Source organism: Bombus bifarius, unplaced genomic scaffold, assembly GCF_011952205.1.
Source record: "Bombus bifarius isolate JDL3187 unplaced genomic scaffold, Bbif_JDL3187 scf7180000010271, whole genome shotgun sequence".
NCBI lineage: Eukaryota > Metazoa > Arthropoda > Insecta > Hymenoptera > Apidae > Bombus > Bombus bifarius.
In genome coordinates this window covers 895768-920548 of record NW_022885586.1, presented here as the reverse complement: position 1 = coordinate 920548, position 24781 = coordinate 895768, and the positions used below count along the sequence as shown (strand labels likewise).

Genomic DNA, 24781 nt, shown 5'->3' with positions numbered 1-24781 from the left:
ATAAGGAAGATGATAGAAAGAAGGGAGAAATAGTAATCAGCCCAGGAGAAAAATACAAAGGTAAATGTACAAGTACACGCATTCCAAGATATCTTTGAATAAAAACGAGCTTAGAATCTGCAGGATATTTTGCAATTCCAAGGTGACATATGTTAGAAGTTTAAATCGCAGTACAGAATATTTCGTTATCGGAATTGCCGATATGAAAGTCCGGCGGGAGATATGCGGACCACGCACTGTACCATATATAACGGACGCAATAAGAAGGCCGCGAATAAGCGTTGAAATTAACTTTGCTCGTTCTGCGATATATGTATTCGAGGCGACTGTCGAGGCGTAATAGAGAAAGTCAAGGGACGAAATAAAATGGAACGATTCCGAGACGGAAATAAAGTCTCCCATACCGCACATATCTACCGTACTTTTCTCCCTTTTCTTCCGGCAGTTTCACCCTCGTTCCGCGTCCCTTCCGGTAGTCACTCGCTCACCAGTCGATCAGGCTCGTTGTATTTTCTCGAAGACGATACGCGTTATCCGCTCGAGTTTACCCGCTCGCTACGCTTATTCCGATGATAAAGCGTTCCTGGACGCGGGATCTGATATCCTGCTGGATATTGAGCGGGTCTCGTCGAAACGAGGAGGACGCGTGTGCAGAAAAATCTCATGGCAATATCGCTACGGAAGACGAATCGCGTTGTCACGATTCCCAGCTCCGCGAAGCTGTTCCAGAGACGATGAGATTATTTTCGGCGGTTCCTCTTGCGGCGAACGACCTATTTCCGGAAGACTTTGCTGCCAGGTTACGCGTACGTACGCTTGCGTGTTCGGTGTATAGCGTTAATCGCGTTTGACACGTTTTAGACAATGTCGCGAATCGTTTGACGGATTTTTATCGCTTTAGATCGTAACGAAAAATATTCGAGAGAAGGATGTTCTACTCATAACGATATTTACTTACGTCGATAACGATATTTCAAATTATCTTTTGCAAAACATACTTTCACTTAATTCTTTCTAAACCGAATGTTTCACTGATCGTATATCTTTTTTATAGAACCCGTTTTTAATTCGCGAGCTATTAAAACTCGTATTCACCTTCATTTTGAGGGCCGATGAATATGCCGGTGACACGAGAGATATAAAATATTTGAAATTTTATACTCTTGCAAACTGGAATCTTCTCAAGAACAGCAGGGGGCAATAAATTATGCAGCAAAGTTTAAAATTTCATTTCATAAGTTTGGCCCCCAAATTTTATTTGTTTTACCAACGTAAAAAATGAGCGCTTAGAGGCAATAAAATATTCACGTTTTATCTTATCTCGAAGGTATTCGTATCAAATTAAAAATGGCCATATGGCGTGCACCACTAATATCTACCAATGTAAACTGCCTTTAAATTGTTCATCTCAAATCCTCGTTAAAACTCTCAAACCAAGTTTCCAAAGTTCGCTCTATGAGTGAAATCTAATTACAGCCCAGTGAAATAGATCACTTATTACATCGTTGATGAAGTATCTCCGCAGTGTTTCAAATCTGAAGTCACCTCGAATTTTCGTTCGTTCATTTCACGTCGCATCTCGGCTTATGAAAGAGCGTAACCGGTTCGGTTGGTCTTCCTTTTCATCGAACTTCGTATTTCCCTGCGGGCAAGTAAACGCGTGCTCTCGGGACTCTTATGAATATTTATTACAACAACTCCCATGATTCTTGAACGATGAATTTAAGAGGCCACGGCAGGGTTGCTTTCAATCGACGGATATTAATTCCGGTTCGCGATTATTTCATCGGTATTTCTCTACGGCGAAGAAAAAGTGACGAGTTTCGAGTAGCGCTCGAACGAATTCGCATCGTTCTATAGACACAGCTACCGTAAGCTTTAATACTTATCGTATTTCAAGTCGAATCGTGGAAAAGTAATGGGCAAACGTTTAATGAGACCGCCGCATTCTGGCCAAGGTTTCGTGGCCGCGGTTATCTTCGTGAAAAATTGCGTCTTTTCGTATTCGACCGGCGTAATTTGCGCAATTTGCGTAATTCAAGCAACACGAGCTACGAGAACCTGCAAAGTTGTATTTCCAGCTTCTTCGATTTTTAATTTCATGCGTTTTGGTAGATAGTAATTTGTTCATCGATCGACGATGATTTTTAACGGACAGCTATCATTGTTGGCCTACGTTTGCAAATATTTATTGCAAATTTTAGTAATACTTTCGTCCTCGAAGAAGTCTACTACACAATTTCCTGGCAAACGTTCATTCAGATATCAACACAACATCGATCAATGATAGATACTCGTATGGAATGTTAATTTATTTTCTTGAATTAATTAATAATACACGATTCCCACTGAATACCAACAATAGCCGTCCCGCATATCCGTTCATTAATTTTATCGTATCCAGCCTTTTCTTCGTCTTCGTTCCTTGTTTATCCGTATTAATCCAGTCGGTATTCATAAATGTATAAAATCCAACAAATATTTACCCAACAATGCTTGGATTCAATTTTTGTACATCGATCTTTCGTAACATTCGGCAACATCCGATGCACCACGTAAACAATTCACCCGATTAAAAAGAGCGAAAGGGATGGAAAGAGAATGTTTGCGCGTGTTTTCAATAAACAACAACGCGAAAAATCGCGAAATAGCAATCGTCCGGTTCCGTGATTTGTTCTTCATCCCGTTAAACCGAGACACCATCCTCGTACATTCATAAATAGACTGCTAGCGCGAATTAAACGAAACGTAAAACATATTCGAGTTGGATACGTTATCAACACCCGTAGGGAATAGCCACGGTAGGGTAGATCGGATGGAACGAAATGGAAGTTGAACATTTCCTCTCAAGTTTGCGGAGTCGTTCTGATCTTATAGAAAATTTAGCTACTTGGCATAGCTTGCCAGGCAAGCGAGCAATCGGTCAAATTTTGGAATTTGCAAAATTTTTCTTTTATTTGTTACATCTTTTACTTTTGCTACCTTATGTATTAAGTATCTTTGCATATTTACACTCGTCAGAAATGCATACGCATAATCCAATAACAATGTCGAAAATATCAGTTCTTTAGAACTTTCGAATGTACGTGATCCAATTCTCGGAGGTTCCAATCGCCGCAGTGATTCTCCAAGTTCTCGCTAATTTTTCAAAAACTTCCCAGACGCATCTTTTCATTTCGTTGCAACGTTCCCATATTTATGAACGGAGGTGTACTCATACAGTCGGCTGGCTCTCTGGTTGCCGCGTTCACAGTCCGTTCTTTACGCGTTGCACCGTATGAATGTGCGCGCGGTCGTTTGCTCGCGAGTCGCGCGGTGCGAATGACAGAAGAGGGATGAACAGCCATATACGTTCGATGCATTTCGGTCGTTGGATCCGTAGGTCGGCGAAGGAACGCCGAGGAATCGGTATACCGTGTGGCCTCTATTCAAGTTGCTGCTGCTTCTTCGCGGTGTGCAACTTTCCACCGTTCTTCCTCTCGTTCGCCGAGCAACCGGGGCTCATCCTGCGTCCTCTTTTCTTCCTTTCAACCCCTTTTCATTCCTTTTCTTCCGGCACATCGCTGCAATTTATGGACTGCTTCAGGAAGGCGGCGAGATAGAGAGGACAGGGAGGGCCGACCCGATAAATCGCTGGTCGTAAAACGCGGAGATCGCGCCAAGGCTAAGGGGGATAAGGGTGGAGGTTCAATCCTTTGCCTGACGAGGGTTGCAGACTGGGAATCGTACACTATTTTCGATGCCGGCATTCCTTCGGATCCGACGATGGAAGGGTTCCCTTTCTTGTCACCTCGGGAATCTTTCTCTTCGGATAAAATAGGGCTGAAGTTTTTTCGATGGTTGGCCGTGATTTTTCGCGTTGGAAATTTTCATAAGACGGAGATGGAATTTAAGATTCGAGGAAATCTGAATTCGGAAGTTGGCGAGTACGATTGGTTTAAGGGTCGAGCGGCAAAGAAGTTCGGCTGGGATCGGAGAGCGAGGAGCTGTTCGAGGAGTTCCGAGTTCCGAGTTCCGATTAAGCGAAAGATGGAGATTTCAAAATCCCTTTTCTCCTTTCTTGCTTGTTTATATTCTTCCTTTTACGTTCTGTTGCTGTTTGTTTCTAGAGAGTTTTATTGCTGTTCTTCGATCGTTTGTGCGATTGTAGCCTTACTGCGTCCAAAGTGCTTGAATCTCTTTTTAAAGGACGAATTTTATTGCAACTCCCTTGTAATTCAAGAAATATTTGTCTAATAAACGTGAAATGTGGCATTTCAGGCGCTGCTTAATCTTAAAAACGCAAATCGTACTTTTTCAAAGATAGAAAAAGATGTCCAGTGTGACAGGATACACCGAATCATCCTGTACATCGTAATTGTCAGAATGGGAAATTTGATTCTTAACGATTTTCCAGGAAGAATGATCCTCCATCTTCGATCAAGCCTATTTTAAGAAATAATAATTCAATAGGCACATATTTCGTATCGTATACATTGTCGAGGCGCATTACGCGCGAATGTATTATGACACGGAAATCTGTTTGCTTCTTGATCATTGCGAGAGTTATTTGTTCCTGGACGGAGGGAACCTGTCTCTTGCTCGTGTTAGAAGAAGATAAGAAAGCAGAAAGCTCGATAATAGGATGCCAGTGAATCACGATTTTTTGAAATATATCTATCGAAGAATCGCGTTTGCCTTCGGTGTCTAATAAAGTCACGTACGTATATTCCAAAGATCCTATCTATTCTTTGCATTTTTACGTCGAAACGTGTGTTCTTTGAATTCTTCTACCTATCATTTCTCAATAAGAAATCATTTACATAGTGTGATTGGAATATAAAGCGAGAGAAAAAGAAACGAAACAAGAGATCAAGAAAGCAGAAATATTGGTAAGATCATTCAGTTTTTTCATTTGATATTTAATAATACTATATTACAGGAATTAGAAGCTGGAGAATTCCAGGAAGAAAGTATTAGAACAAAAATACGCGATGAGTGGCGATTATATGCCGAGTAAGTTTAATAGCAGACTTATCTAGACATTGTGACATCTTAATATAATCTTTTCCATGTAAATGTAACACGATATAAAATGTCGGGAGAACCAACGATGAAAATAAATCTGATACCAACCCCTTTGCTCGAACCTCAAAATTAAAATTCATTCGTCAGGCAGCCAAGAAATAGGAATCAATTTTCTCAGAAATCACAGCGAAGGAAATCGGCGTCTGCTCGTTTCCGTAAACGATAAAAGCCGGAGCGACCCTTCTGAATTTTCTTCTACCCTTCTGACTTTGCATTTCTTTCGAGGATAAGGGTAGCTGGACGCTGGAGACGAAAATGCTCATCGAAGAAAATCGGATGAAAAGGGTAGAGAGATGAGGGTGCCTCGGATGGGGACGATTCTATTTCTTTTCTCGGCCAGTGAACGTCTGACCTGGCTCGCGTTGAAAACGATGCGCATCCAAGGTCATCCCCCAAGGCGATCGGGAAACATGCAGCTTCTCAACGTCCACGATCCTTTCACGCGATGGAGGTGGAAGGTTACGTTTGACTCAGCGGATATTTCGAGTCATTTACTTAGCCGATAGCGTCGGTCGACATAATTTATCTACCTTCGCTTGAACATCTTCTTTTTATCGCGGTTAATTGCGATCCCGTATAAAGATAAACGTTGTACGCTTGGCTGCGATTAGTCGCTGCCACTTTGCTCTTTCCCATGTTACAACGTTCGTCAGGGACCACTAATAGACGAAAACTATGTGAACGATTCGCTCGGTGGCTTACCGAGAGCATCTTTAAGCGATAAGATGAGCAGAACGATACTCTTTTTGGCGTTCTCTTATGCAACCGTGTCATGGTAATCATCTTCCTCGTCTCAGGAGTGTTGAATACGCTGGAGGAATCCCCTTTGAAAGGGAAACGAGTCTTCGAGTGATTTATGCGATCACCTTCAGTTTTTTCTTTTTTTTTTTAAAGATTGATGTAACAGATCAACGTTACCGATGTCGAACCTTATAGAATTGTATTGCAAAGCTTCGACGTAACAAGTGAGGCTGTTGGTCTAGAAAAGTTGTAAAATGTCCCCCTTTAACTCTCGCTATCGACCTATGATTGAAAAATTCTTTGTTTTTGCTCTACTTTGTCTAAGGTTAGCTTTTGCATGCAAGCATACTTAAAACGTGTCAAGATTGTAGAGACACTGCTCTCTGAAAACTGTTAAACGAATCGTAGGTTATAGACCTTTGTCGCGCGAACGTTTGTAGAATTTTATTTATTTGTTACGCAAGAGTTACTTGCACCATGTGACTTGTAAAAGTGTGCAGAGACATCAGACGTTCTTCTCGGACCTGATCCTGTCCCGCATTAGACTCGGATCGACTTGATGTCTCGCAGGAAAATTGATCCTTCGTCGTTCAAAATATATTTGGCGTTAACCCGTCAGCAGGAATATTGCTGGAACGGTGAGAAATTTGTCATGGTGCAGAGAGTATGCAAGGACAGGGAACTTTATGCGCTGCAACGCGTGCATAAATTCAAGTTTGCAGCAGGCCCTATTCGTATTAGATGCTTGCTAGACGGCAATCTACGCGCTGTTATAGTCTATCTATACGTTACTTATCCTTCGTTGCTTTCTTTTCGATAATATCGATTCTACTGGCTGCTCACTTTTCTCGATAAGCTTCTCGTTATCCTTTCCCTTCTGCTTGGACAAGATTCGAATTTCGGATAACTCCACTCCATTTCACGTCATTGAATATCAGTTAAGCTTGCAAACATGCAACCACGAATTACGTGCTTTCCGTGGTCACTAATGGCCTCGTTGTTAATAGTATGGTCTGTCAATAATCTCTTTGTTGAACATAGGTCGTATAATTGTTAAAAAAGTTACAACTAATTATACTATTTTCTTATAAGTTTGTTTTACATGGTTTTTCCTTTACTTTGGAATTTTGTTCGCAAAAGATACATAGCACGTAAATTTTCGTAGTTTCATAAGTTGCAAATTAAAAATTTCAAACTTTATTCGATTCCCAACGTTTCTTTGGTAGTATTACGGCGTTATAACCCGGACAATTTAGTTTCGTCGTAGCATTTTAATAAAGTTATTCCATGGTTAAATTGTTTCGAGGATACGCAGCTTCTATACGTTTATGTGCTTTTTCCAGACTTATATGTATGTATTCAAATTTATGTATATAATATTCTTTATTCACAAAACGTGGAAATACCTTTTGCAGTTTAGTTTCCTTTATGCGCGATTCATCAAGTGGAACAGTTTCGTTGCAAACAGTAGTTGCGTGTTTTTCCATCTTTTGATGTTTTCCACCTTTGTTTGCCAGGAAATTGAAGCAGTCTGAAAATATTCAACCGTTATGCAGCCAGAAAAATTTCCCAGATTGGGTTGTTTCGCAAATTGCGTGTCTTTGGAGTGCGCAGTCGTATGTTTCCGGACACTTTCGCACAGATTGTATCGTTTTCTTGCCTTTACCGTGTTTTACTTTGGAGAACAGCAACATTTAGTTTGTCTTTCTGCTAATTTCATAGGGATTCGTTTGCGATTCTCCGGAGATACATTTTAGATCCTTTAATTTTTTAAAGTATTCTTTCTGGCATTTTACGACTGAGACTTATGACTGAAGTACCTATACGCTTCTTTTCATCAGAAAATTATGCATAAAAGGACATAAGTTGTTAATGCATTTTTTATACCTAAGCTTAGGTATTAAAGACGTTATAAAACAGCTTGAACAGGTACGCGTCTACGTGTTTGTATAAAGAGTTTCTAAATCTACGTGAAATTCGTGATTGAGAAATATCTTGAGGATTTAATTTTCATATTTGGCCGAGTCGTGTTTGAAAGTTACCAGCGTTTTCGATACGATTTCTTCGATTGAAAGCGATCGCTGCTCACAGAGGTGTTCGCCTCGAAACCAATGGATTGTTTTCTAGAGTAAACATCGCTGGATAGCCTCATCGAAAAATCGTTTCATTGTAATCGGTTTGCCCTCTCCTCCCTCATCGATATCTTTCTTGTATGTTGACGGTTTATCGAGTAATTTTATCGTTTATCCGCAGTTGCTCGGCTAGAGGACCGGTATTTGCGAGCGTATTTATTCATAGCCAACGGTGATGCTGCTAGTTGTACGAAATGCGCATATCGGATTTGCAGCTGCGTTAATTGATCGTGTCGTTCACAAAAAAAATTCGTTTACCAATGCTTTGTAATCGGAAGCGATTCGTTTCGGTTGATCTCCGCGAGCAGTTTCATTTTTGCCGAAAGTTTAATTAAATTTTTAGTGCTTTTCTGCCGTTAATTCCTCTGAGTTTCATCGCCGCTTCTGTTTGAAATTTCGAGTTTTGACGTAAAAAATAAATTATTTGATTTGTTCATTACAGAAATATACGGTTTATTAAATTCTCGTAACGCTACTATCGATTTTTCGTTGGTTTATCATCGCATCGATACGAGCAAAAGAGTCGAAGTATACGATCGATTATAATAAATAAAATTTATTGATTCTTCGGAAGAGAGACGTGGGACAGCAGTGGAATAGATTCACGTAGAAGAGATTTGTGTCACACAATTTCATCTGAAACAAGTTTAACGTGCTCTGTCCTGGGCGTTTCGATTATTTGGTCGTTCGATTGGGATGTGTTCATTAATTAGGATCTGTCGTTGGTAATGATCGTTTGCGGTGTACCTTGTGATCGTAGGGCGAAACCTATATCAAATTTAGGGCGGATGTATCTAATGCAGTTTGCAACTGAGAATCAGGATTGATTGTACTCACCAATTCACATCGGTTAAGTCGCTTCCGTCTAAATTAATTAGTCACGAGCACTATACAGATTCCAGCCTTTCATGTTTTTTCTTTTAATATCTATATGTTGAAACTTTCACAATAGCTCTTCTATGTTAAGCAATGTACATTTTAAACTAACGATCGATCGAATCGCACGGTTTAATCCAACGGGAATTATACAATGTATTTATCGTTTCTCGCACCATTTAATCACGCTTGAATAATCCATACTAGCGACATTCTATTAACGATATCATAGAAAATTGATTAAATTTTCAAAATCAATAATTTCTTTATCGATACTGGAATTGATACAAATCTCTCACTTATCTTGCTGATAATTTTCACCTATTAATTTTCGTACTCGATAACTTTATCGACGCTGTTGAAGCCGTACACACACTTTTCTCATTTATTATATTTTCTCGTCGGAGAAATTTATGGCGGAACGAAGCTTGGTCGACGATACAACGATCGATGTTTCGATACGCGAATTGATTCGACGGAAATTATTCAACACGGTCAACGTTTGGATACTCTTAGTGTGTACGTTGTCCAGCAAACATAGACCAGGCTCGTTCGTATCGTTGTTGATACGACAATGTCGTTGCTAAATTTCTGGAGACTAGTGGAATTTGGATTACCATTTTTCTATTTTATTTGTCATATCATTTTTCGATAAGATCGGAGTTTCGTTTTGACCAAAGTATATTTAACGAACAAATATTTCTCTAGGAATTTCATGATTTGGAGTACACCGAAATATAAAAATCATCCGCTACTGGATTCCTACTGTATTCTACGCTATATTCGTATTATAGCTTTCTTTATTCTCAAAATTTCGCAATTAGTTTAAAACACTTTCGATGAAACTACTGGAGCGCTTAGATCGAATTTTTGACCATCGTCCAGACCGTGCGATAATGAATATTGATGGGCCAATTTGCTGGCTAACCGACGTTTAATCTAGATCCAGGTGTGCAGGTGCAAGCTCACGATCCTATTGTTCGGTTATTCAGGCTGGCAGATTCTCTAGAGCTTGCGACAGGTGTCAGCGGCCCCAGAGTGCGTGACCCCTGTTAGGCTCTGGCTTAGATAGTCAGGTTAGACCTCAGTTAAGACTGGGTCGAATCTGGTGTAGATCCAACGCGTTAGAGAGGATACTATCGCGTTTATCCCCGTTGCATCCCATCGCTTGGCAGTTCCATTGATCCTTGCCCGTCTGCGTATCAATTCGCTTATAAACTATAAAATAATTGCAAACAATTATACGTTTTTACAAAGTGCTGTAAGGTGATTGAATCGAATGGCGAAAGTTAAATGCGTGCAATCGTCGTTGGTAGAGTTCATTAAAAAATCGTTTAACCGCATCTAACTAGTTTAAAATAAAATTAAAACGAATTAAATACTCGTGCAAAAACAAAGACGAAATTGAGACAATACCGATATTCTTAGAACCACGATATTTCCAGTCTGTTCACGTTGCTGAGACCTTTGCTTTGCAGAGGATCGTATATCTTCTTAAAACAGTTCACCTTGCTCATCCATCGGTATTCGGCGGTGAATTGGACGAACCTTGCGCCTGACAGTGTATTTAACAAGAATTCTCGTTCGAGCGTCCTATTTCACGGCGTACGAGTCTTGCAGCGAGCTTAGTCAGTTCTTGATGTATGAGAGTCCGCAGGTAGGGGGTTGGGTACCCTATTGTTCGAACGGTTAGTCCAACTGACAGAGACTCGAGGAGCCACGACAGGTGTCAGTAGCCTATGCACACGCGACTGCAGATACAAGGACCACGCGGTGGTTGTTTTGACGCGGCTATCTGTCAAACAATCGTGGTTCGCCGTACTTCTGTCACATGGTTCACGGAGGGAATCCTCTGGTCTCGCGGTGGATGATTAACCACGCTTAACCACGTCCTATGCCACCCTTTACAATTAATCATTGTTACGACTAGTACCATTTGTTTTCGACTCGGACGATCCGCCATTCTAATACCCGTGAATAGCTGTGATACTTGTCGAATACTAGGTATACTAGGTATACTGTTTCGTGACGATCGCTTTGGCCCAGTATTGAATGCTGCAGTGGTCGTTTAAGGCAGCTATGTAACAGCTAAATTGAAATCGATATTTAGCTTCGGGTAAGTAAGTACGTTTCTGGATAATTTAATTTTCCGAATTTTGGAAAAATAATTATAGCACGCAGACGGTCTAGGGACGCTCGATCATTTGCAACCCTTTTCGAGGTTGTGATCTTTTAGATTAGAAATCCTAGTTGTCAGGAAATGGAGTTGCAATCATACGACGATCTATAGAGCTGAGTGATTACGCAAATGAAAAATCAGAATTATTGGGATCAGAATTTTAAGTTCAATATTGTGTTTAACCTTGGGTTTTATTGATAAAGTAATTTAATCTATCTTCATAGTAGTGATTTCTATCATTCTCTGATAAAAATTCTATGTTACAAACAGAAGTGAAAATTAGTCAAGTGGTGATTATAATCACTGATAATTCGATCGTTGATCAAATTTATACAGATTTATATTCGGGGAACTTTGTGAATAAACTGAAATTTTTCTTCCAAAAATTTTGCGCATATCGATATTTCCATATATTATCTAGTTTCGTATTTTTCCGTTTTTAATTAGATTTTTCTATAACGACTTCCCTTACGTGTACATTTTAAATTGAATCGTACTACTTTCAACGCTAACGAGAGTTCAATTTTAACTGGCACTCAACTAACAGCATTACGCGACGCATACTTCTACGTATATATTTTCAACCGAAGATTCCACATCGGCATTTGGTCGATTTTTCTTTTCCATCTACCGATTCCCCGATGAGTTTCGAAAAGTTATTGCCCTCGATAAATCGATTTTCCCAGCGGCTCAAATTTTTTCGATTTTACGACGAGTCTTTCGCGTATATCAACGCTTCGTCGATCTTTGTCTCGATTGGCGGTAAAAGTTTTACGAGAAACATGACTCTCGCGTATTTGCTTGGTTGCATCTTACTTTCAACGTTACATCAAACTTTCCTCGCCTGTGGAAAAACCTATTTCAGCGTCTTTTTTAACGACGAAGCGAAAGCATGAACGAAAATGTGTTTCGGCAACTTTTCTGAAACGAAGCACAAAGCAGAAAATCATCTGTTACGCGAACTTTCCTCCCACTTTTCTCGCTTCTTCGAACAATTTCAAGTTGCTCGCGATTTATAACTTCGTTTCTCACCTACGCCTCTTTCTTTTCACTTTCCGAGTTGTTGCTATGACATAATTACGAAATAGATTTCGCTTAAGCATTCGACGCAGGCATAGAAACTTCCATTCGCGCTGAACAATTTGCCGAGGGCGGACATTCGAGAGAAAATATCGCACAATGCGCTTTCAGCGAAAGGATTCACATTCTGTATCATTCAGGCAATCCATCATATTTGTTGCAAATACACTGCGTTCCATTTCGCTGTATTGCCGATTTTCCAGAGACCGCTGTTCAGTTGTGGACTCCGCGTGAATCGGCTGCAAATCGACGTTTGAAAAAGCTTTGGGGGAAGTCGTTTCACAGTCACGATCCTACGATTTTCGAAACGTTTTAGTTGAACCTAGTTTATTGCTTGTCGAAAGCACAATGGAGTTTCGGTTTTAGTAAAATGCAGTTTCGATGCAAAATTAACTTTTGTCTTACTGCCTTTTTTAGTTTTTTAACTTATACGGTATCGTAATTATTAACACCATATACCGAATATCCGATAATCTATAACTTTTCACAACTACGATAGATCGATTTGACGAAGTTACGTTAGATTTCATTTCCCTACGACTGAGTGGTAAAATAGAAGGTGAAAGTAGGAGGTTTCAGATGCCTCGCTCCGGATCAAAAACTCCCCTATTCCTCTAATTTCTAGTTTCTTTCTCAAACAACTGAAATTCTAGATATTTCGATGGTTCTCGAATGACGCCCTTAACTCTGAAAGCCACCCTCTGCTCGTCGAAGCTACGATGCTATCCTCGTTAAAGAGACTCCGTATCGTCCTTTAACATCGTCGGCACGAAAGAACCGACTGAAACTGTTCTTATCGAGACAACCTATCTAATTATCGCGTCAGGAAGCGAGTTAGAGCAGAGCATGGTCGAGCGTCGGTGACCGAAGTTCCCGCGGGGATCAATACCGTCCTGTACGCGTTATTAAATCGTGGACATTACGAGCTAACGTTACAAGCGTGACAAGTCGAGGCATCGCTCGGATTTCCGTGGTGCACACGTGCACGCGGAGAAATACGACCGCTCGAAATTGCACTCGATACGTATCGCTTTTCGTAAGTACGCGCGTTCTCGAAGCGGTGGAGTTCGGTAGCAAAGTTGGCGAGCAATCCCGTTTTCTTTACGTTGGACGAGCCTTCCGCTCTTCGTTCGCCGACCCTTGAACCGAATTTACGTCACGTGCGCTGGCCGGCCGGTTGTGGAACGTAGATGGAACTTGGCGACGGTGGAATGTGGTGACCCGTAGAGAACACGGTCTCGTGTTGCCCGAACTGAAGTTCCTGGCGTGTGAAACGTAATGGGTTTGGTTTCGGTCAGTTTTGCGTAGAACTGCAGTTCTAACGACATTGAGGAGCTACGGGTCTGTTTGCGCGGTCTTGGAAGATCTTGGATCTTGAAATTTGTCGAAAGTCTGGGGGGAAAGTTCCATACTATTGTACCGTGGCGGTGTCTTGTCGATCTAGCAGAAGAAAATTATTTAGTCAAAGAAATGCTAATTATAAAAGTTATCATTAACATCTGATTAAACCATGAGACGAGAATTCAGAATTTCAACTGTCGAGACTTTCTCCTATATCAATTTACTTTTTCACGAAGGGAAACTTAAACGAAGTTAATAAAGTTTCTTTAGATGCGTTCCATCTCGTGACTAAATTAAACCGAGATTGTCTCAAAAGGGCGTCCACAGCAGAGTGTTTTACTCGAGGTTTCCTTCAATTTGAACATTTTTAATTCGAATCGATTATAAAAATCGTAACAGCTATAAAAACCGTACATGCGTAAAGACGATGAAAGATACGATCCAAGGTATTTCCAAATTTCCAAGGTAGATCCAAATTTCCCAGAACAAGGGAAAAGAACTTACTATACAAAAAGATTTTTATGACTAAGAAAACAATGACAATCAACTCGTGTAACTTTCATATCCTTTCGAAACATTAATATTTCTTTCTCGCGTATTCGTCGTATCTTAAGATCATCTGTCACGAATTCCAGAAATTACCCAGCGCACCACACATGAAACCGTCTTATTTTCATCCTCCCTTTCTCCTTCGCCTCTCGTCTTATCGATTCTAGTTCAAGCGTTCTCCCACGCCAGTCGTATTTCTTCGAATAACAGATAGCATTTTGTACACGCTTTCCCCTGTGACTCTGGCCGTATTCTTTACTATCGAGCAACCGTAAAAGAACTATGTTTCGTTTTGCCTTCCATTGGATAACATTCCCCTGCGGAACGGAGGGTTGCATTGCAGCTGCAACGACAGACAAGCTAGGGGCTGAGAGAGGGAACGAGAGACAGAGGCAGAGGACGAAGAAAAAGGAGAAGAAAGAGGAAAAAGGTATCCGCGAGGACGCGGATCGATTCCACGGAGGTGGGCGGAAGTCGCTTGTGAAAGTGGAATCCGCGACACTCAAGGCCGTTTCTCGTGGTTACGAAGCTCGAAAGCCAAGGCAGACAGGTTCTGATCGGTCGCTCCTCTTCGAACACTGGATCCTCTAGCCTTAAGATTGCTCGTTTCGTTTGTGAAAATCCTATACACGGATTCCACAATCCTTCGCCCCTGTATTTCTTTTCCTCTTCGGATCAAACCACTACCATCGCACGAGAATCTCGAGAGTGTGCCACGATGTCGATGTAAAGTATTCCCGGGGAAAAAGTGTTATTGCTGTCGGTGGCCTACATACGGAGATGGTCCCTTTCGCGTCCGACTTCAATTTCCACAGAGGTAGCAGCCGACTTCGAGTGACGAGATCGAGTTGGCTGCCTGTCTTTTAGGGTCAGGCTTTCATTTCCTATAGAATTTGGACTTTGCTTCTGATCTCTTTCATTTTTCTTTCCTTTTTTTTTTTTTTTTTAGGTTTTATCTTGAAACGGCGAGAGGGATGGCATTGAATCGACAGGGTAAACAGGCGGGGATTTTGTAAATTCAGATTTGCGCGATTCTAGGTTCGAGGGTGAATGATCTTGTACCGAGAGGATGGAGGTTTTATTTTTTATCTTTATCCCTTCGGCGTAATATTTTGGGTACCGATAAAATGAGAGTTGGATGATTTTTTTTTTTTAATTAAATTTCGACGGTTGTTAAATGGACTCGGCTCTTAATTTTGGTTTTATTTTTGTTCGATTACGAATAGAATTTTATTAAATTCATCGCCTAGCTGTCGCGACTAATTTTCGTTGTACACATAAATATTAAATTCTCGAGTGTCGCGTGGATATTGGTACACTACGTTATCGCGATACTAAAATTTCCGGCGCAATACCGGCGGATTAGTCCTCGTAAAACTTTAGTCGAGCGACGTTGCACGCAAGCGAAACTTCATTTTTCTAGGAGTTAAGCCTCGGGTACATGTTTGTTCGTACGGCTCGAGTGTGGGATACGTGTTCGCGCATCGTGCAAAAGTGAAAAGTTGTACGCGGAAACTTTGGCGGAATGTTTATTTTATTGGGAACTTCATGACGACTTTAAAACGTTTCAACAGTTATGAGGTGGAATCACGAAGTTCGGAAGCTGAAATTGAAATAAAGTATAATACGGAGACGGTTTTGTAGCTGCGAGCCTAAGTTCTCTTTCGGTAATGGGTACTCAAGCGAATGGAACTGCTGGTTTGTTATTCACATAGAAAAATTATTAGTTCGGAGCGAGATGGCTGGGCATGTCTATTAAACGCGATACGATCTCGGCACGTCTGCGAAAGGATTCGTAAAATTGAATTGGCCAAATCGGATTGAAGCTTATCGCGATATAACGCGATTAAACTGCGGGAATACGCTCGTGGGGTTGGGACGAAGCCGTCCTATTCGAATTCGTCATTCGTTGATCGCAGACGGCGAGACGGTGATTGGACAAAATTGCCTGTAAATTTTGGCAATGATTACTTATCGAGGTTTATACAGAATAGATTTGTAGTAGCGAGTGAATCTTTTGATTTTGACTAACAAGTTCTTTCCTTTCAGGTATGCAGATTCACGCTGTTACCCGTGGAAGACGCAAAGACTGGCATTTAACTTCCTAATTTCAGTAAGTGAAACAAACTTCGATATAAAAGTAACTACGCTACTCGAACGTAAATTTCAAGTTTTATTTCCTCTCGAGCATCTTCTTAATTAAAACGTACTTAACTAAATATTCTGCCAAGTACTTAAGGAGATTTAAAAAAATCCCGGAAGAGACGTTTCGATAGCAACGGGCAAAGCCAGCGAACTTTAGGAAAGAGGTCAAACCGAAGGGACGATAGAGGAACGTTGCAAACGATGGCGAATTAAGTACGTCGGATTAAGCGACGCCGCAATCGTGCGTGTTAACGACATCTTACTATGTATCGGAGGCAGCTTGATCGGACCGAGTGAAAAATGGCGCCATTTACGAACACGATCCGGCTCAGCCCGCTAGGGATAAGTCTCGAACCGATACGTAAACTCGCTGAAACTCCGTTCCGAGGGTCATTCGTTCGGCTGCCGGACCACAAATTGAGCGGTTTGTTTCGTCCGGGCGAACAGCCGCTCCGTGAAAAACCGGAAGAGCTCGTGAGTCTCGGGAACGAGTTCCTGATGCTCGCGATTTGTCAAGCCGGAGGAGAAATTTCCTTAGACAGTCCGTAAGCCCTCCACGAGAATTTCCTGATTACAGTTGCAACTTTTGAGCCAGGAAGTGGCGCCAGATCCTATCACGAAGTTTCTTGTATCGGATAGATGTCGTGGAAAACAAGTTGCGCGAGTCTTAATTCGGTTTTGCTCGATTTACAAATTTATCGCTGCACCTTTTCACAGATTATGATCGATAGGCTCCATGTAAGTTGGCGGATCGAGGATCTTTTTTCTGGATCGACAGAGTTATTATATCGGTTAAAGCGTTTGATCGCTCAATACGACAAAGTTTCGTATTTGAGATGAGAACTGGAGAGGAAACGTCGCTTCTTGGGTCGTCGCTCGGTTCTATTCGATTCGTAATATGCTTATAACGCCGGTACTCGAACGGATTGCTGTAAGGTGAAAGATCGCATGTTATCCTTCCAAGATATGATTCCAATCCCGAATATGACGTTAAAATTTATTTCCCTTCGTTCATACTTATATGCTGGTAAAGAATAGTTTACGATAAACGAAAATGTAAACATTTTTTTAATGAGTCCAGCGGGAAAATATACCCAAGATACGAAATAATCCTTCCGATTGGTGAGGCCGTTACGGAGAAATCGGCGAACATACATAAAAAAATATATATATTCATTAAATTTGGACGCTTTTCTTCTTTTTCGAAGGCGGTATAAAAGTTATTCGATTCTTTTCCTTTCTTTCTCTTTTTACCCAAAGTAAAATGCCCGATATAAGGATACATCGGTTCAATCGGTCGTACTCGATGTCTTAGTTCCTGTCAGTCGGTTTTCACGACCGATTAGAGTCCGATCCTAAAAGGCATCGATCGCTACGGTTCGAAACAGGCGTCCGCCGTGTTAATGTCTTTGGTCGACGTCTGAAAAGACGAGGACCAATTGCAGCACCGATCACAGGAGGATCGTCGCTGTGGAACGAGTGGGTAGATGCGAGGATTAAGTCGAGAGGGCAGCTCGTAAATCAGAAGCTCAGCCAGCTATGTCTGCGGCGCCGGAGATAATAACCATTTTGCGCTTCCATAGGCTCCGTTCCGCCCCCATCGTTATAAGCGATCTTACGACAAGGGAGAGAGGACCCATTCAATTAACTTCGTAAAACGTAAATCGAGACGCTGCTTCTACCTGACCTCGCTCCTTTATCCTCGATCGTTTTCCTATCATTGCTCTTTCTCCCTGGAGCCTTACCTTAAACTTTCTCGTTCCAGTTTTTTTTTCGTTCAACTCGGGGACACGCTTATTGTCCCATTTGCATATTCAAGAGAGTTGTCGCGTATATTTCGAAAGTGACATAGTATGCGTACATTTCTTCGGGTTATTCTTTTTTTACAGAAGAATGGTCCGTTCGATATTGTATAACGGAAACGCTGGAAATTGTGTCGTTCCGTTTACACAGGGTGGTTCAAGGCGTCAGGTTGCTATGGAGTAATTGAGAAGTGGCGAGAGATAAGTGGTTTTTTCCTTGAGGGTCTTTTCGAGGCCGCGTTTTCGTCGGGTAAACGATACACGTTGTAAGTTGGGTTTAGCCGGAATAAGAATAAAGGAACGATTCCACGGAGTATAGTAAATTTCGAATAATCCGGCAGACGGGGGAAGAAAGCGGAAGTTATTTAAAGAAACACGAACCAGCCGAAAATATTTCGAAAAGAAAATCGCACGAATATCGAAAAAAAGGACAAACTTTTTAAATTTTAAATACGCTTTTATTTTTACGTAGAGCGATAAAAGAAAATTTCCTCCGTCAGGAACAATGTTCTTAAGGCAATTGGATTTGTAGCAGACGTCATCGGACATGAATATTTCGTGTCAACGGACATGGAAACAAGTTAGATATATTGTGGCTGAAATTGTCAGAAATCAGAGTTTAGAAATTATCTGACGAACGCTGGGCTGCATTCCTGTCTTCCAGGCCTTTCGTACGAATTGCTAGGTTCTGGTGACTGCAGTCTCAATAGCGATATACGTGTCGTAAATTCGTGACACGATGCATGAGTAATTTGCGGACACTGGATTCGTTCTCCCTTGGGCCTAATTCCTTCGTTGATCTGTACCACCACCTACGTTGCACCTACAAGATAGCCGTATGATATATTCAGAGCCCTAAGAGACTACATCGCGGGACATCTAGTGTATCGTTAATCATTTCGTTGCCTGTTTTCGCTCTAGTCCATAAATCGACAAAGAAAGCTCGCCACGAAAGAATTTTACTTAATCTTCAAATAATCTTTTATTTCACACGATATCGATCGACCGCACCTAAACTAGGTCATTCGTGTCTAAATCTAATTTTTGTATAGTTGTAGGCTTTAAAAAAGTCGTGAAAAATTCTCAGATACGAGTCGTCTTTTTTTATTGAATAGAGTAAGCAAAATTTGCATTCTTTTCTTGGCAAGATCTACATAAGTATTTTTGGTAAATTTAATTTTACCATTTTAATTAAATCAACGATGTATTTTATATTTATAGATGCGTATTATAGATGGATTCGCGTTTTCTCAACGTAGATATCGAACAAGAAGGGTGGTTTTTAGAACGATATCGATTCTAATAGAGGCGAGGTGGAGATTTATCGATCGCGATGTAGCGGCTGCTCCATCCCATATCGCATCTTCGACGAGGTATTCGCAGGTAGAACCAAAAAGGAATCCCATAGCCGGGCAACGGATCATGGTTTGAATAGCAAACGGGGACCGGGTTCCGCGAACTCTGGCTAAGGTCACGTGTTTGGCACGAGTTTGTCGAACTCTCGCGTTTCAGCGTGCTGGACACGATGAATTTCATTCGTCGATTATGCCGTTGTTGCCACCCATTTGCTTCACTCACTTTTTTTTTTATATTTCTTCACCCTCTTTTCGCTCGTGCGTCGTACACCTGCTAGCTAATAGTATCGTGACTAAGAACGATAATGAAAGCGTAATTACACAAGCGTAATAGCCTTTTAATGTTTCAATTACGACTGTTCGGGACGAAAGAATGTTCTAAGCAACGGTTTGAGAGAACGTTTAGAGCCAAGCTGTCGTTTAACTTGTAATAAATGCACGTTTCCTTTGGCTTTCGTGGCTGAAACTACAGGGGTCTTCGTTTTCTTTTTATGGGGATTCTTAATACACGCGTCGTGTCGCCATGAGAATTTACGTCGAACGTGGAATTCGAGGGCGAGGTCCGTTCTCGGTGAATATTCTTTCCGGGGGTACGCGAGAAATCGCGTATACCTACGTAATGTCATCACGTACGGCGAAAATAGCGTGAAAGACCGACTGTTCGTGTTTCATGGCTTGTGAAACACGTGACCGTATTTTCGCGTATATTCGTACGGTGGTCCGCGTGCTCTGGCATGTTCGAAAGTAGATTAAATTGTTTAGGGAAATTTGGCGATAAGCGCGGAAACCGTGAAATTAGAGAATGTTTCTACGAAAGTTTCGAATAATATTTAGTTTTATGGAAGCTGGTTGGTAACGATATTGGATACTGATATGTATTTTCAATAAATTCGTTGTGATATCGCATTTTCTTCTGTGTTCTAGACACCATGTTGCTTTAAATATCTCAATCTTATACGATTACTCCACTTATTGAAAGTAACAAACGTAAATGTACGAATATTTTCATGACGTACCATTGCATATCAAATTTCTCTGCATCGTAAGCTCTAGAATACAATGGCAAATATAAAAATAGCGAGATACACAGCTAATTTCAGCGACACGTTAGAGCTGGTTCCTCGTGAGTACACGATGTACCCGGGCTGATACGATGGTGATTCCTCCGGTTTGGGGTGGCAGACACGAGATCACCAGAGGATCCACAGCGGCATATCAAGCAGCCCCAGACACGGTCGAAGATTAATGCTCGCCCGCCCCGATGGTCGTTACGGATCTAAGACGATTACATCGTGCTTAAGTTCAGGCCGACTGTACCATCTTAATCGTTGGGTCACGTCGGATCGTACGCTATTCTAATTAGTTAATCCACCTTTGGCCGTGCGCTGGCGGCAGAAGCACGCGTAACCCTGTAACAGATGTTAACACGAAACATGTACCAATTAAAGGCGGGTTAGATTTCTGGCCTCGTTTTCGCTTGACGAATCCCGCGTCCACGCGCAGATGTACGCGTTTTGATATCAGCTATTCTCTTGTTTCCTGTGGTAGGTTACGTGCATCGCCACTAATTAGGGGATGCGATCGGTTCACCTTATTACGGGACGCATTATCGTGTAAGGGACGCTGCGATCTGTAATACTATTAGCATTAATTGGAATGGAGTAATTAACCTTTGGTGGGACGGGATGGCGTTCGGATAAGCAGATAGCGCGGCTAATATGCGGTTTATGGATGTGCGCATGAATCGTCAATGGTGGAAACGTTATCCTTCTTTTGTCTCTTTCGTCTCTCTCGCTGTTGCATTTTAAATTTAGCAATCAACTTTGATTTCGTTAAATTTCGATTAGGCGTAGAAAGTTTTAAAAGCGTTTGAGAAGTTTTCTATCGTATCTTGATTATCGACATTGCGTTATTAAGTCCGAAGTTCACTGATTTTCCAACCGTGAAGCACGCAGCTGCCTCATCTTCGTCTGGTGTCTTCTCTCACGTGATACAAGCGGAAGCCAGAGTTTCGTGTCCGATGACAGGTATGCGCGCCGTGACTATCAAGCAGGTTACATATTACTTCGTCGAGCGAAGGCATGGCTGAAATACGTGCTCAACTGAACTTGTTCGCGATACACATCCCTGGCTAATCGAAAGTATCCGATCTCGTGATAGAACTGCTTCGGACACGGCCATAAAAAGACGACAAAACCTTGCGATGTTACGTTCTCAAGAAGTTTACCATTTGACGTAACACATATTCACTTTCCATCAGAATCGTAGATGGTTTAAGATAAAAATGCCTGAGCTATGTCGATTTTTACTTAATTATACGTCGATGGTAGATTATGCTACTATGAATCTCGTTGGAAAATTTTACAGTCAGTGAACACTCGCGTGGGTGATTCATACTCGAGTTACAACCTCCCGGAGTTTTACTCCCCAACTTTGCCGGAGATTATTAAAAATTTGTATCTAACTTGTACTTTTAACTTTATTCTTGAAACGCCCTTGTCATTCTTCTTCTACGTACATACTACATTTTCCTCGTATTTTTAAATTAACCAGATATCAAATTATCCAAGAATAGTTGCATTTCAAAAGAGTTTCGCATCTCGCTGTTCTCAACGAAAAGAAGTAAATTCTTCTCCCGTTGGCTTGAAATGGAAACACGAGGCGAGTTGTCCACACTTATTCATCATCATCCTCCTTCATTCTCAAAACGTATTCTTTCGACGTCGTCGCAAACTTTATTCTCTCGTTTCGTTTTATATTTCGTCCGGCCTCTGCCTTTTGTTCTAATTTCAATTTATTACTTGACTGCGTCGCTGTTATCTTTTTTCTCGTTCAATTTTTTTTTATTTATCACGGTTATTTATCGAGTTTCGCCGCAGCAGAAGCCGTAACAGATGTAGGTACAAATTGAACTCGGGCAAGACTCATTTACTCTTCGTTACGAAGTGGTGGAGACGCAATGCGCTTCAACTTTGCCAAGCTAATTTACTGTCTCGCCGCGTCTTGCTTCTGTTCCGGTTATGTTGCTTAATACCATTGTTAATTTCGCCCGTTGACGTCCCCGTGGCCTGTTTTTGTCGCTGAACGTCGCGTCGTTCCAGTCGTTTTGCGCTACGTAAACTCCTCTTTAATGGTATTTTTTGCGATACCTGTCGACGATGAACGTCGTTGTCCGGGAATTTTGAAAGCTCAAGCAGCTCGCTGCATTTTGTTCGCCTCTCTTGAATAGAAAAACGCTGAATTGTGCTTCCGTTGAACCACGGAATTATGGCTCGATGAATGCGAGTAGGAAGATTTGCAGGAAGAATTTGTTGACCTTTTTACGTCCAATGATCGCCCGAGAGGTTCATTTATCGTTCCGAAACAAATAATTAGTACTCGAGCACTTACGATTCAATGTCGCAATCGAATATATAGAGTCCGTTGACTTTGGTCTATGTAGGTTTATTTATTATTCGAGCAAAGAACTCGGAAGATTAGACGCAGGTGCTTTGGTTCGTTTTAGTTGGAACTGTATCAGAAATTATTTTTAGACAACCTCTATACAGGTGATTTTAGATCGACCGCTTGAAAGGTTTGTCGTCAAAGACTAAAAATATGAAAGATAAATCAAGAAGAATTTTATTTACGCGCGAACTATATGAAAAGTAGTCATCAACGATATTATATTAGCTCGAGGAAATTCTTAAAATTTATGAGTTTAGTTAGAATTTCTATAAGACTTTCGATGGTACAGGAAATGCCGTAAACATAAATTATGTAACGCTTTATGCAGCACAGTGATCATCTTCCCAGTAGTTTCTCATCGAAAACGTTCATTTCCGTCTTTCTTCCAACTACGTTATAAAATATTGATCGTCATTTCCAATCGCTTTTAAACACAGACAAAACGCCTAACGTATCGTGTAGAGAAACCGAAGGATGATGGAATAAAATCGTGTTTCAGCTTTTTAAGAGACTGTGAACGAGCTTCGTCCTCGTCCAACCGGTCTTTGCTTCTTCCGTTATTTTCTTCTGCACCATGGCGCTGTTTTATCCTTCCTCTTTTATTTTTTCATCGTCATAGGCTACGCTGTGCGTGCACATCGTACACATACCTGGTTCAACTGTGCGAACGTCTGGCAAAAGTTTGAAATTTCTCCTTAGGATCGTTGTTCCAGTAGCTTATTTTTCGCGATCGCGACGAACTCCTAATTAATTTTCTGTCGTCGTTTCTTTCTCCAACGATAAATCAGCCAACGAAGTTTCAATTTGACGGTCAACGCGCCAGCCGGCGTGAAACTTCTCGTAACAGGAATATAATTCCGCTAATCAGTGACATTGTTTTTGCATCGTTCGATTTCACGTCAACAGGGAATTGGCCACTGTCGACTTCCGACCAATTTTTCTATGAAATCGCTTCCTTGGTTTATGATATTATCAGTTGCTATTATATTCAGATTAGTCGACGTCGATTGTAAAGTGTCTCGTAAACCGTAACGATATCCGAAAGTATAGAAATTATTGGCGTTTGCAATTTATCAAAGTGTACCGAATATTAATGGAAACTTATATTTAAATTATATTTCTGGGCAGAGATGATTAAAAGTTTGAAATGGTTTTTCCGAAAATATCGCGTAAAACGAAATTAACGACGTTTGCAGAAATTCCAAGCGTGTAATGTTAAATTTTGCAAGTTACGAGGTCGAACAACAAAACGCGAGAACCACCGGTTTCCCGTTACCTTTCATCGTTCTATTTCGTGCGAGAGGTGCGAATTTTGGGAAAGTAAACTATAGTTGGTGGATTTTCAGCGGGCCGCAACAAAGGACGTCGAGTTACGCGTTCAAGAGGTAATGAATCGATAATGCCGGAACGAATAATGGCGCGGGAGCGGTTCTCGTTAGGTAGATAGAGCCGTTATACGGCCAATCAAATTGATAAGGTTGCAATTGAAGCGTCGATTAGGCTATCTTCATCCGGCCGTTCATTTTTCTCTTTAATCGAGATCGAGATGCATCGTTTTATTCGTAGATAACTATTTATGACGTTCATTACGAAAATTACTTAATCCTGCATTCGTTATTACGCGTAATCCAACTATAATATGGCTCAGATGTTTTATCGTTAAAAATTAAGGATTAATGAATTTTATGAAGTCTAGTCTATGAATTTATAGTGGGTAATACGTATGGTAAAAGAGTTGTTACAATTAACGCAAATGAGACTGTGTCTATACAAGAAAATTGCTCAGTTCGACTAACCAATTGCTTTTACAATTTTCAGGAGAGAACGTACGAGGTTTCTTGCGTGTTTCATCGAATTTAATCACGGTGAATGAAATTTACAACACGGTGACTAGCAAAAGCGAACAGTCATTGTTATCGATGGCTTTGTAATGTCGACGCATTAATAGCATGGATGCACGATGCTTGAGTGCTAGCGACCGGAAGGGCAATCAAATTGCTAGAGCGTAGAGAGTGAAGTAGAGGGTTAAATGAAATTAATCCTGCATCAGGGCAACTATATGTATGC

At 41.1% G+C, this 24781-nt stretch overlaps 1 protein-coding gene across 4 annotated transcripts in view; it reads left to right on the top strand.

Moving 5' to 3' along the window:
- LOC117216540 (putative polypeptide N-acetylgalactosaminyltransferase 9) overlaps positions 1-24781 on the top strand; it is a 294302-nt gene that overhangs the window by 34098 nt on the left and 235423 nt on the right. For 3 of the 4 annotated variants that reach the window (XM_033463303.1, XM_033463299.1, XM_033463302.1), the window contains exon 2: positions 16015-16078. The exons of the other annotated variant lie outside the window; for it this stretch is intronic. The gene's annotated coding sequence lies outside the window, so the exon portion shown is untranslated. The remainder of the gene's footprint in view (positions 1-16014; positions 16079-24781) is intronic. 4 annotated transcript variants of the gene reach the window in all.